The 11,230-nt window shown below is 40.5% G+C and overlaps 1 protein-coding gene across 4 annotated transcripts in view; it reads left to right on the top strand.

Annotated features, from left to right (window-relative positions):
* Positions 1-297: 297 nt before the first annotated feature.
* The window catches only part of LOC121873331 (protein bric-a-brac 2-like), a 208,061-nt gene continuing 197,128 nt past the window's right edge, over positions 298-11,230 (top strand). Inside the window, exons 1-2 of one of the 4 annotated variants that reach the window (XM_042376847.1) lie at positions 298-329; positions 1,058-1,109. The gene's annotated coding sequence lies outside the window, so the exon portion shown is untranslated. Of the gene's footprint in view, positions 330-530; positions 551-1,057; positions 1,110-11,230 lie in introns of those variants that run through there. The other 3 variants (XM_042376850.1, XM_042376848.1, XM_042376851.1) reach the window with 3 other exon arrangements.

The following is an 11,230-nucleotide window of genomic DNA, read 5'->3' as shown; positions in this document are numbered from 1 at the left end:
GGCCGAGTGCGGGAGCGCGGAGGGGGAGACGGGCCGGGTTGAGAGGCCGCGTCTTTTTATGGAATCAATAACGTACGGGAATGGCGCCGCTATGGCCGCCGCCGCCGCACCCCGGGAATCACGCCGCATCTAAACTCTTCTAAAAACTTGTTTTAATTTTTATTATCCATCGTATATCTTCATAGTGAATATTAGTAAAATTTATGATTTAGTTTAATATGGGATGATATTATTAAGCTACGGGTTACCGCAAAAATTCGGAGAATTAATTAATTCCTATATCTTATATCATTGGAACAAAACGGGAACTGCGGGTAGGAAGATCGGGGGTAAGAACTATTTATTACTTTGTTTATTAATAACTAACAACAAATAATAAATGTTGAAGTTGCAGGTATTTAGTAATAAGAATCAACCCAGATCGCATAACAGTAGTAATATCAAATTATAAGTACATAAGTAAGTAGGAAAGGCTATGTTTTTGTTTGGTTGGGTGGGATGAGTTACGGGTCTGGCTGGCTTCCGCTCGCAGAATGGGGACGGAGCAATGGTGAAAATTACTGTTTTGGCTTCGGCTGCCACCAGATGATAAATCCCGCCGCTAACTCTCCGCTTAATTCCTTTTGGTCACATCAGTAGTGAAATATATTTGATTTTGTGATTATGAAATATTGGTGAGGGCCGGCTGATACCATCAGAGATAGGCAACAGTCATTGAACTTGTGAATGTGATGTAAAGGACGTGCTTTAATTTTTCTCCCATGAAAAGTTGAAATTCCAGTTCGAATATTTATTAATTGTTGATATGGGTTTTCTATGACATCTTGCTAATCTGGAGTAATGCACATTGTAAGGCATAATCCTGTGAACCTGGATTCATCTTCAACTGAAAAACTCATCATTACTTTACTCTGAAGCACCAAGTGAACTCATCATCTATTACAGACATTTTGTAGTTGTTATGGATGTTACTATTTGTGATAAACCAAGATTAATAACTTTGTACATCTGTCCTGAGTGAATGAATAATACTAATATCTTGAGTTTTTATTTTCAGGAATGGGCTTGATATCTAGCTTGTAATCGACCCCCCCCCCCCTGTGATTAAGGTTAGTCTACTTTTCCACTTTTAAGAGTGATTGTGATTAATTACATAATGGTAACTTTTTTCTTGTTAATTTTTTATTAGGGTCTTCATCAGTAAAGTTAATGTGTGGATTCCAGACTTGGTGGGGGATCAAGGAAAGAATGAAAGTACTCTTAACAAATGACAAAAAAATAAGACTGCAGAGCTAGACTAAACCTGGTGATACTTAACAGAGAGCAGGACAAAACTTTCAGTTTTTAGGATTATGTTTTTGGTCTGTGGTCATTTGTCCAGCCGCAGACCTTTACTTAGTTCCGCTTTTGTCTGGCATTTGTTCTTGATTCGTCGAGGCTGATAATGTCAGGACTAGAAAAATTACCTCTGCTCATGGTAGTGGTGATTTGTCTGGCCACTTTGTCCAGCATTTGTACTGATTGATCGAGACTGTTGGCACCAATCCTAGCTTACTGAATTTGGTCTATTACAAATCTTAGCTGACATAACCAAACCATGTTTACAAGTGACCGAATTCCATAATCTACATCTATATAGCAGAAGTAAGCAACAGTCTCTAAATAGACTAATAATTACTATGTTTTTTGAACATTTATGACAATTTACAAGTCGGAAATGGATTCGATGTTGGCCCTACGGAAAACAACTGTAACTTTTCTTAGGAAACAGCGAGTGGCACATCATCATCAACAAATAATGTTTTACAGCCATTTTCCACATTTGTGTTGCTTAGCATGCAAGTTGACAGAGCAATCACTGAGCCATATCTAATGTTAACTCTTTACTTTACTTTTATCCTCTTCACCACTGGTCGGCTCATTAGCTGCTTGGGCAAGTACTGGGCATGCACTGGCTCCTGAATGTATCTGAACCTGCTCCAATGCTTGTCAAGTCTGGTCTTGAAAGAGCTCACACTTGGTGCTGTCACAACACACTGGCAGATTGTTCCAAGAGGTCATAACTCTCACTCCAAAAAAGTTAGCCCTCACAGTTTTCTGGACTTGCGGCTTCTTCAACCTTGAGCTATGACCCCTTGTGGGGCGAGTGTCTGCCAGCTCCAGGTAAGGGCACTCGACTGAGTATTGCCCTTTGAGATGTTTATACACCAAGTAGGTACCCCCTTGCCCGTCTGTAGTATAAGCTAGGCAATTTCAGGCGCTCAAATCTCTCAGGGTAGCTGAGGTGTCAAAGTGCAGGCACCAGTCTGATGGCCCTCCATTGGATATTTTCAATCAACTGACAGTCCCTAGCATATCTCGGGGGCAGATGGGATGACAGTACAGTGGGGTATGTTATAACGAATCTAATTGGTTCTAGAACCTCGTTCGTTATAGGATTAATCCGTTCCAGGCCCCCAAATACAATCACTTAACACTGAAAAAATTCTTTGGAAAATGTAAAAATTACGGTACTTTATCTTACCTTAGTGTTGTTCAGCATGCAGGACAGGAGGCAGAGGGGGAGGGGGGAGGAGAGAATTATGGAGAAGAGGTGGAAGAAGAGGAGTCATCTTTCCTAGCCCTCTTTGGTGACTGTCTTACAGGCACTTTGTCTGTGGGTTCTTTTGTTACTTTTTTTTAAAGAAGGAATCTAGGGTTGGCTGCTTCAACCTTGATTTCTGGACCTTCCAAAAGTAGTTCATAACATTGTCATTAAACACACTGATGGCCTTTTCCACAGAACCAACATCAGGATGATAATCCTCAGCAAGTTTAGACAGTTTGCTCCAGCAAAAGCACGCATCCTTGAGATCTTTGGCTGGAATGATGAGGCTTTCCTCCTTGTCCTCATCCTCCCCTGACTCCTCAGATGTTAAGCTCCGCTTCAGTGTCTCATTTTCTTCTTTGTGAAGCTCAAGCAGCTCCTCAGTGGACAGTTCCTTACTGTGCTCCTCCACCAACTCCTCAACATCATCATCATCATCCACTTCCAGGCCCATGGAATTGCCCAGAGACAATTTCATGAACAACAGCCTCTTCTTCTAACTCTTCGAAGGCTTCAAAGTCTCTTTGAAGCACACATTCAGGCCACAATGGCCTCCAAGCAGCACAAAGACACTTCACAGTAACCTCTTTCCTGGCTGAGGTAATTAAAAATACAGCATCTGCTATATTGAAGTGACTCTTCCAAAATTCCTTCAAACTAACATCGCTGGAAGAAGTGGGCGCAAAACATTTTCTAAACAGTGCCTTTGTGTACAGCTTCTTAAAGTTAGAAATTACCTGCTGATCCATGGGCTGGATGAGAGGTGTTGTGTTGGGTGGCAAGAAGTGCACAGTGATGAAATTGAACTCCTCTGGCAATTCAACCATCAAATTAGGAGGGTGGGCTGGTGCATTGTCCATCACCAACAAAGCTTTCGGTGGAAGATTATTCTCCCTGAGGTATTCCCGAGCACTGGGTCCAAACACCTCAATCACCCACTCAGAGAATAAACTCCTGGTCACCGAAGCCTTTGGGTTTGACCGCCACATAACACCAAGGCGGGTCTTCCTAATGTTTTTGAAAGCTCTGGGTTTTTCTGCATGGTACACAAGGAGTGGCTTTATTTTGCAGTCACCAGAAGCATTAGCACAAAGGAGGGTAAGCCTGTCTTTCATTGGCTTATGGCCAGGGCCAGAAGTTTCCTCCCTGGTAATGTATGTACAGCGAGGCATTTTTTTCCAAAAAATCCAGTTTCATCACAGTTGAATACCTGCTGAGAAACAAAACCTCCCTCTTTAATCACATTCAAAAAAATGTCATGGTGTTCCTTACCTGCTTCCTTATCTGCACTAGCAGCATCACCATGTCTCACAACACTATGTAATTTATTTATTTCTTCTGAAACCAGTAAACCACCCCTTGGTACCCCTAAGCACTGGTACATCACTATTACTTGCACTGGGAGTCTTGGCTTTAAGGTTCTCAAACAATTGTCTGGCCTTCTCACAAATTATAGCTTCACTAATGCTATCACCTGCCATTTCTTTCTCCTTTATCCACACTAAGAGTAAATTTTCCGTCTCCTCAATCACATTACACCTTGCTTTGCAAAGTCTAGAGATTCCCTTAGCCACTTGCACAGTTTTCAACTCCTCTTTTTTCTTCAAAATCGTACATATAGTCGATTTAGCCATCCCATACTCATCACTAAGTTTCGCAATGCTTGTTCCATCCTCACGTTTCTTTATGATTTCTTTCTTAGTTTCAAGAGTTATGACCTTTCTCACTCGCTTTGGACGATTCATTGCTACAATTGTACACTTGTATAACAAAATATTTATACAAATAACTCTATTTCCACATCAAAAGACGAAATTTCAACAATAACAGTGGTGCACTGGCTACACAATTAGACAAAGATGGCGCCTGAAGCTCTTGTTGTGGGTCGCGGTACAACAATATTCATGCGCCAGGCGAAATAGTCCCGTAATCATCTGCGTTCGTTGTAGGAGTTGCGTTCGTTATAGCATTCTCAATTTTATAGGTAAAAACGTTCGTTATAGGAATATTCGTAGTAGGATCCATTCGTTATAGCATACCCCACTGTTCTCCAGACAGGGAAGTACCTCACTCTTGAAGATTGTTACAGTTTGGTAGTAATAAGCAATAAGTGTAGACTTTTTCCTGCTAAAATCGAATGTATTGTAATTTGCTAATGTTTTTTCTCAAAGAACTGAAGTGTCAAGGGATCATATGAAGAATCTCCACCCCGGGTTGCATTAGGGGGGAAATTCTTCAGTTGATCAACATGACCCAGTATTCAGGTAATGCGGTCAGTGACAGGTCACTGTGAGGTAGGGATTATCTTTACATAGTGACTGGTTAAGTTAGCCCCTAACATAACCAGGGTTTGGTGAGGTGTAGGGATAACCTTTACTTAGTGAGGTGTTTGGTTAGGTTAGCCCCCTAACCTAACTTCTCACAAAGTAAAGCAATTCATCAGTTTGAACAGAGTGGGGGGAGATTCTTCAAATGGCTACTCTGGGGCGGGGGATCTTCATATAATCCTGTCAAAGACTTAGATGCCTTCTTGAAATTTTTTAGATACTGTACTGAAAATATATAATTGCAGTATACAGTTTTTTGAGTCCTAATGCTATACTGAATCTGTTACATAGAAGTACATGCAAGCAACAAATAACATAATGCTTTATTGGTGCCCCAGTTGCAAGGCATCCTTACCATTTACAGGCAGTCCCCGACTTACGATGGGGTTAGGGACCCAAATCCAGGTCATAAGTCGAAAATGCGAAAATAATACATAGAAAATCTAAAATGGGTGTCTCTTTTTCTTCTTAGCACCACAAAACTCTCACTTTTAAGCTTGCCAGCCATTTTAAAAGGAATTACAAATGAAAATTTTGTCAGTACACAGCGCAATCACTAATTTAGGGACTCGAAAATACGTAATTTGAAAACAAAATTGGTACGACTGGGGCGGTCGTATGTCCGAGTGGTCGTAAGTCGAGTAGGTCGAAAGTCGAGGAGTACAGTACCTGTATTATGCTTTTCAGATATTTTGATGCGAGTATTAATTTTGGTTTTACTGTACCTGCAAACTCTGGTGTGGATCAATTTGTTTTTGCTAAAGAGCTTGGTATACATAGTCTCTGTAATGTACAAAAATAGTCATTTAGGTATGACAGTACTGTACAGTAAACATAACCAATCATGCCTAAACTTAACAGTTTCAGGAAACAATTGTATTAATTTAGATGTACTGTAAATGAAAATGACAACAGAGAAGATAAATAACCTTCACTCTGAAAACATAGCCAATATAATTGTTTTAGACAGACATGAACTAATGAGATCTAACACTATAAATAACCTGTAAATTTTTTCACGAACATGTGATATACAAAACGAAATGAGGCACAGGGTGCAACCGCATGCACTAGACCAGCATTTCTTATTCATGATCACATGTTGACGACAAATTCTTAGCTGCAGTAGTGTCCGCACCCTTAGGTTTGATTTGTTTCAAGTTAGACAGGAGATAAAAACCAGTAAGATCAACTGAACTTGCCTAATTCAAATAATGTTAACTTTTTGTATAGGTTAAACCATAGACAAGACAACCAGACCTATTTAACTTTTTGTTATTAGTTAAATAACAGACTTGAGCCAATCAGAACTAACCAATTGATCTTAGGTTTGGCTCAGTAAATTTTCTACAGCAAACATGAACCAACAAAATTTAACTTTACTGACCTACTTTGAATGGTTTTAGGTTAGGTTTGGTCTATCTAGATTGCTGAGTTAGCTAACAATCGTCCAGATGTAATCTAATGATTTGAGATACAGGTTTTGTTAGATTCATTGGTGTGTCTTTGGTCGTGAATGGTTCAGTATTGCTCCTCACTCAGTTTTTTGGCTAGCTGCTCAGTGTCTAGTAATTCCCTCCTACTATTAGGTTTCAGAATGTCTTAAGCTGGTACCCACGAGAAAGATAACTGGAATAAGGACTGATAACTTGATTTTAAGACAATACATATACTGGTACTCAATTTTAATCGTCTTGACTTGGAAGTACTTGACTTACATTCTACTGTATTAGGTTAGACAGATTGACTCCAGTACTACTGTACTACCCAGTACAGTATAGTTTAATGGAAATGAAGTAAAGTCCACAATTGTTATGTCTCTTGATTACAGGCCAGTTTTTCATCAACTGGGATCTTTTGAAACCTCATTTCTACATCTCAGTAGTTAAATGAAATTTGAAATGCCAAAGAATCCATTCTGGGAATTTGGGGCTGATAAAACTCAGATATTTTGTTCATATTTCTTATGCCTCTTAAAAGAAACAGAAGTGATAAATTGTCAAATGAAGATGAAGAGTTTTTGAAATTAAACCATTAGTGTACGGTATAGGGGGTCCCTGGGTTACGAATGGGTTTCGTTCCTGAGGACGTTCTTAAGTAAAAATTTACCTAAGTCAGAACACATGCTTTGTGCATACTGTACTATGTACTTAGAGAACAATGTTTAAAATCCCACTATATCATAGCCTAAGTCCTTATATACATCCAAAATCACTTAGTTTAAGAGAAAAGAAAAAATAGAATGACAAAGTACAGTAAATGGAATTAAAAAATGAGTCATCAAGTAAATAAAATATAGTCAACCCTCGCTTTACGCGGTCCCACATTCCGCGTTTCCACGTTTACGCGGTACCCTGCCTAAACCGGAATGCTCACATTCCGCGGTGCGTGTACCCCTTTACGTTAAAGAGCGGCTGGTGAGCCGCGCCATTTTTGGATCCAAACCTCCCGCCATCTCTCCCGCCCTCTCTCGCCATCCGCCATGTTGTGTAAGCGGCGCGAGCAGGGTGCGCACAAGGTCGCCCAGTCATCAAAACATTACCGAGTTCTTCACCCACCACCCACCACAGCCGGCCCAAGTCAGTGATAGTGATAATGATAGTGAGGATATGGACTTATATGGACTTTGAGGGGTTTGACAAAGAGGCCTTGCAAGCCTCTGTGGTGGATAGTGATACAAGTGATACAGGTGAGGGCCAATAATCTGCCCTCTGCCTCGGAACCCACCCCCCATCCCCGTGTGCCCAGCCATCTTTTCTACTAATGTAAGTGTTAAAAACCTAATATTACTGATATTTCTCTTAATTATTAATTGTGTGTGCATACCATCATAAAATTAAGAAGTTATTTTTACTACAACGTAGGTATTGTGTCTGAAAAAGTGGAGTTTGGGGGTCGGCCCGGTCTCTATTTCAATTAATCCCATATGTTATGTTGTTCACTTTATGCGGGCCGCCGTGGGTTGAACTAACCGCGTAAAGTGAGGGTTCACTGTACTGTAAATTTAAAGTTTATCCCGATTCGTATCAGCGGGCATTTGTAAGTCTGATGTTCATAAGTTGGGGACCCTCTATACAGTACAGTAGTTGAAAGTGATTCACTGAATTTAAGTGGTTTATATCTATTGGTCATGTATTCAGACTTTTGATGACCCTTTCAGATAATGTCCACCACTTTTCATTGGTTTTGTTCCATAGTACAGTACAAGTTGGACCTTGCTAATCTGGGAAACTTGGGACCAGACCGGTTCCGGATTAGCGAATATTCCGAACCATCGAAACCGAGGTTAAAAAAAGGCAAACTAATGCATAAAATGTGCTACTACTTGTACCAATACAACTTACATCAGCATAAATCTAGCCCAGGCATACTGGACCTCTTTATGACAAAGTGTTAGTGCTATGGTACAAGTTTACTGTACTGTGACACAGAAATAAGTAGGCCCTGACCGATGTACAACTGTCTTCAGTATAGACACCTTTTCTAAAATAGTAAATGTCACATGTTGGTTCACCACATTACAACCACTTTCACTGCTTGCTGGTCTCTTAGGAGGCATATATAGGGGTAAATTATAAGTATTTAAAGGTAAAATAGTGGCAATAGCCACTATAAGTGAGCCATGACATGTAAATAATGTTGTTGATGTTGGCGGGTGATGGTGTTGCTGCAACTGGCCAAGCGGCAGTCTTACATAAGAACATAAGAAAATAAGGAGTCTGCAATAGGCCGGTTGGCCTGTGTATGGCAGCTCTCTTTCGAGAGTTACTACCACTCTCTATCATCCAAGAATCTATCTAGCCTCCTTTTAAAACTTTCCAGCATTCCAGCACTTACTACAAAGTTGCTAAGCTTGTTCCACTCGTCCACCACCCTATTTGTGAACCAGTTCCTTCCTATCTCCCTCCTAAACCTAAACTTATCCAACTTAAATCCGTTGCTTCAAGTCCTATCCTGCTCGGATATTATAAGAACTTTATCTATATCACCTTCATTGATTCCTTTCACCCACTTAAATACTTCTATCATATCTCCCCGCACGCTTCGTCTTTCTAGGGAATGCAAGTTTAGTTTCTTTAACCTATCTTGATAGGAAAGGTTTCTAAGTCCCGGAATCATTTTCGTCATTCTTCGCTGCACCGACTCCAGTGAATTGATATTCATTCTATAATAAGGGCACCAGAACTGAACCACATAATCGAGATGCGGCCAGACTAGCGCAAGATATTTAGTTGCAATAAGACCTCTGCACTCTTATTACTTATACTTCTAGATATAAAACCTAATACAGTGGTCCCTCGGTTAACAAGCTCAATTCGTTCCAGAAGGTTGCTCGTTAACCGAAACCATTGTTTCAATGGGTTTTTGGGTAATTGGTTCCAGCTCACCGAAAATTGCCTAAATTCAACAAAAAAGGTAGTAAAGTACACTTACTTTGAGGTGTGCATGTAGAAGGCTCCTGGATGATGAAGATGATGATGGGAATTAGAATGGGGGTGGAGGAGAAGGGAGAAGAGAAGGCATTGGGGTGGAAGAGAAGTCACCCCATGGTGCCATTTCACCCATAAAATTTTAGTTCACTTGGTGTAATTGAAGATTATTTTCTTTAAATCAACACTGCACTGCATTATATATTGTCAGTATGTAAAATAAATTTCAAAATGACCAATAGGTAATTTGCTTGGAACACAGAAAAAAAGCATTTATGTTGAAGAGAGTCTGAGCAAGGTGTTACCTCCACTGAAAAGACAGAATCTGACGCCTGTATGGCGTGTTGAGAGGCTGTTTGGCGTGCAACAAACTAGCTTCCTATACAGTCAACCCTCACATTACGCGGTCCCGCATTCCGCGGTTCACCGTTAACGCGGTGCCCTGCCGGAACCTAACATGCTCACATTCCGCGGTCGTGAACCCCATTACGCGGAGAGCGGCTGGCAAGCCGCGCCATTTTTGGACCCAAACCTCCCGCCATCCGCCATGTTGTGTAAGAGGCGCAAAAATGGTGCGCACAAGGTCGCCCAGTCATCAAAACATTCCCAGTTCTTCACCCGCCACCCACTACAGCCGGCCCAAGTCAGTGATAGTGATAATTATAGTGAGGATATGGACTTATATGAACTTTGGGGGTTTGACAAAGAGGCCCTGCAAGCCTCTGTGGTGGATAGTGATACAATTGATACAAGTGATACAGGTGAGGGCCAATAATCTGCCCTCTGCCTCGGAACCAACCGCCCATCCCCGTGTGCCCAGCCATCTTTTCTACTAATGTAAGTGTTAAAAAACCTAATATTATTGATATTTCTCTTAATTATTAATTGTGTGTGCATGCCATCATAAAGTTAAGATAATATTTTTACTACAACATAGTTGTGTGTCGTCAAAAAGTGGAGTTTGGGGATCGGCCTGGACTCCATTTCAATTAATCCCATATGTTATGTTGTTCACTTTACGCGTTCCTCACTTTCCGCGGTACCCTCCGGGTTACATTAACCGCGTAATGTGAGACCCAACTGTACTTCAATTATGTTCAATAATTGTTAAAATGACTAAAAAACTGAAAATAAAACTTTTAAAATTATTGAATAGTACAAACTTAATGATATTTATTAAAATAGTAAGGAATTTAAGCCCTAGAACCGATTACTGTATTGGCGGACTAATACTACAGCTGGTGGACCGCCAAATGCAAGCGAAAACATGTGGAGGGGCGCTCGTAAGAAATTCGTTAATCGAGGGATTGTTCATTAACTGAAATCTCGTTAACCAAGGGATCACTGCACTCTGTTTGCCTTATTTCGAACATTAGTGCACTGTTTTCTAGGCCGTAGGTCCGGGCTTACAAGTACCCGTAAGTCTCTTTCACAAGTCGACTTCTTTAGGTTGATGTTGTTAAGGCTGTATACATTGACAGTATTTGTTCTCCAATATTAAGTACGCTGCACTTGCTGATGTTGAATTTCATTTGCCATTTTTCTGACCACTCTGCAGTTTATTTAAATTAGTCTTGGAAACTAATGACAGCCAGATTCAAACACAAGTCCCGAACCATCGAAGCTGCCGGATTATCGGATCCTGGATTAGCGGGGTCCAACTTGTAGTCTTGTATCGAAGGTCCATTCATAACTGTGTATGGTAAATGTCATGTTTATCTGTTTGTGCTGAAATACTTATAAAGGTAAAATTTACACCAATATACTTCTCTCAGAGGAATCCACTTCAAGATCTATTATACTTCTCTTTTATTCTACCTTGAATTTCCTTCAGTGAGACAGAAATTAGGCTGCTGTCTACATGCCTTCTATGCTCCAGTGAATGA

Source organism: Homarus americanus, unplaced genomic scaffold, assembly GCF_018991925.1.
Source record: "Homarus americanus isolate GMGI-L3 unplaced genomic scaffold, GMGI_Hamer_2.0 scaffold32929, whole genome shotgun sequence".
In the NCBI taxonomy this organism is placed as follows: Eukaryota; Metazoa; Arthropoda; class Malacostraca; order Decapoda; family Nephropidae; genus Homarus; species Homarus americanus.
The sequence above is the reverse complement of the archived record's forward strand: the minus strand, read 5'-3'. Positions and strand labels throughout refer to the sequence as shown.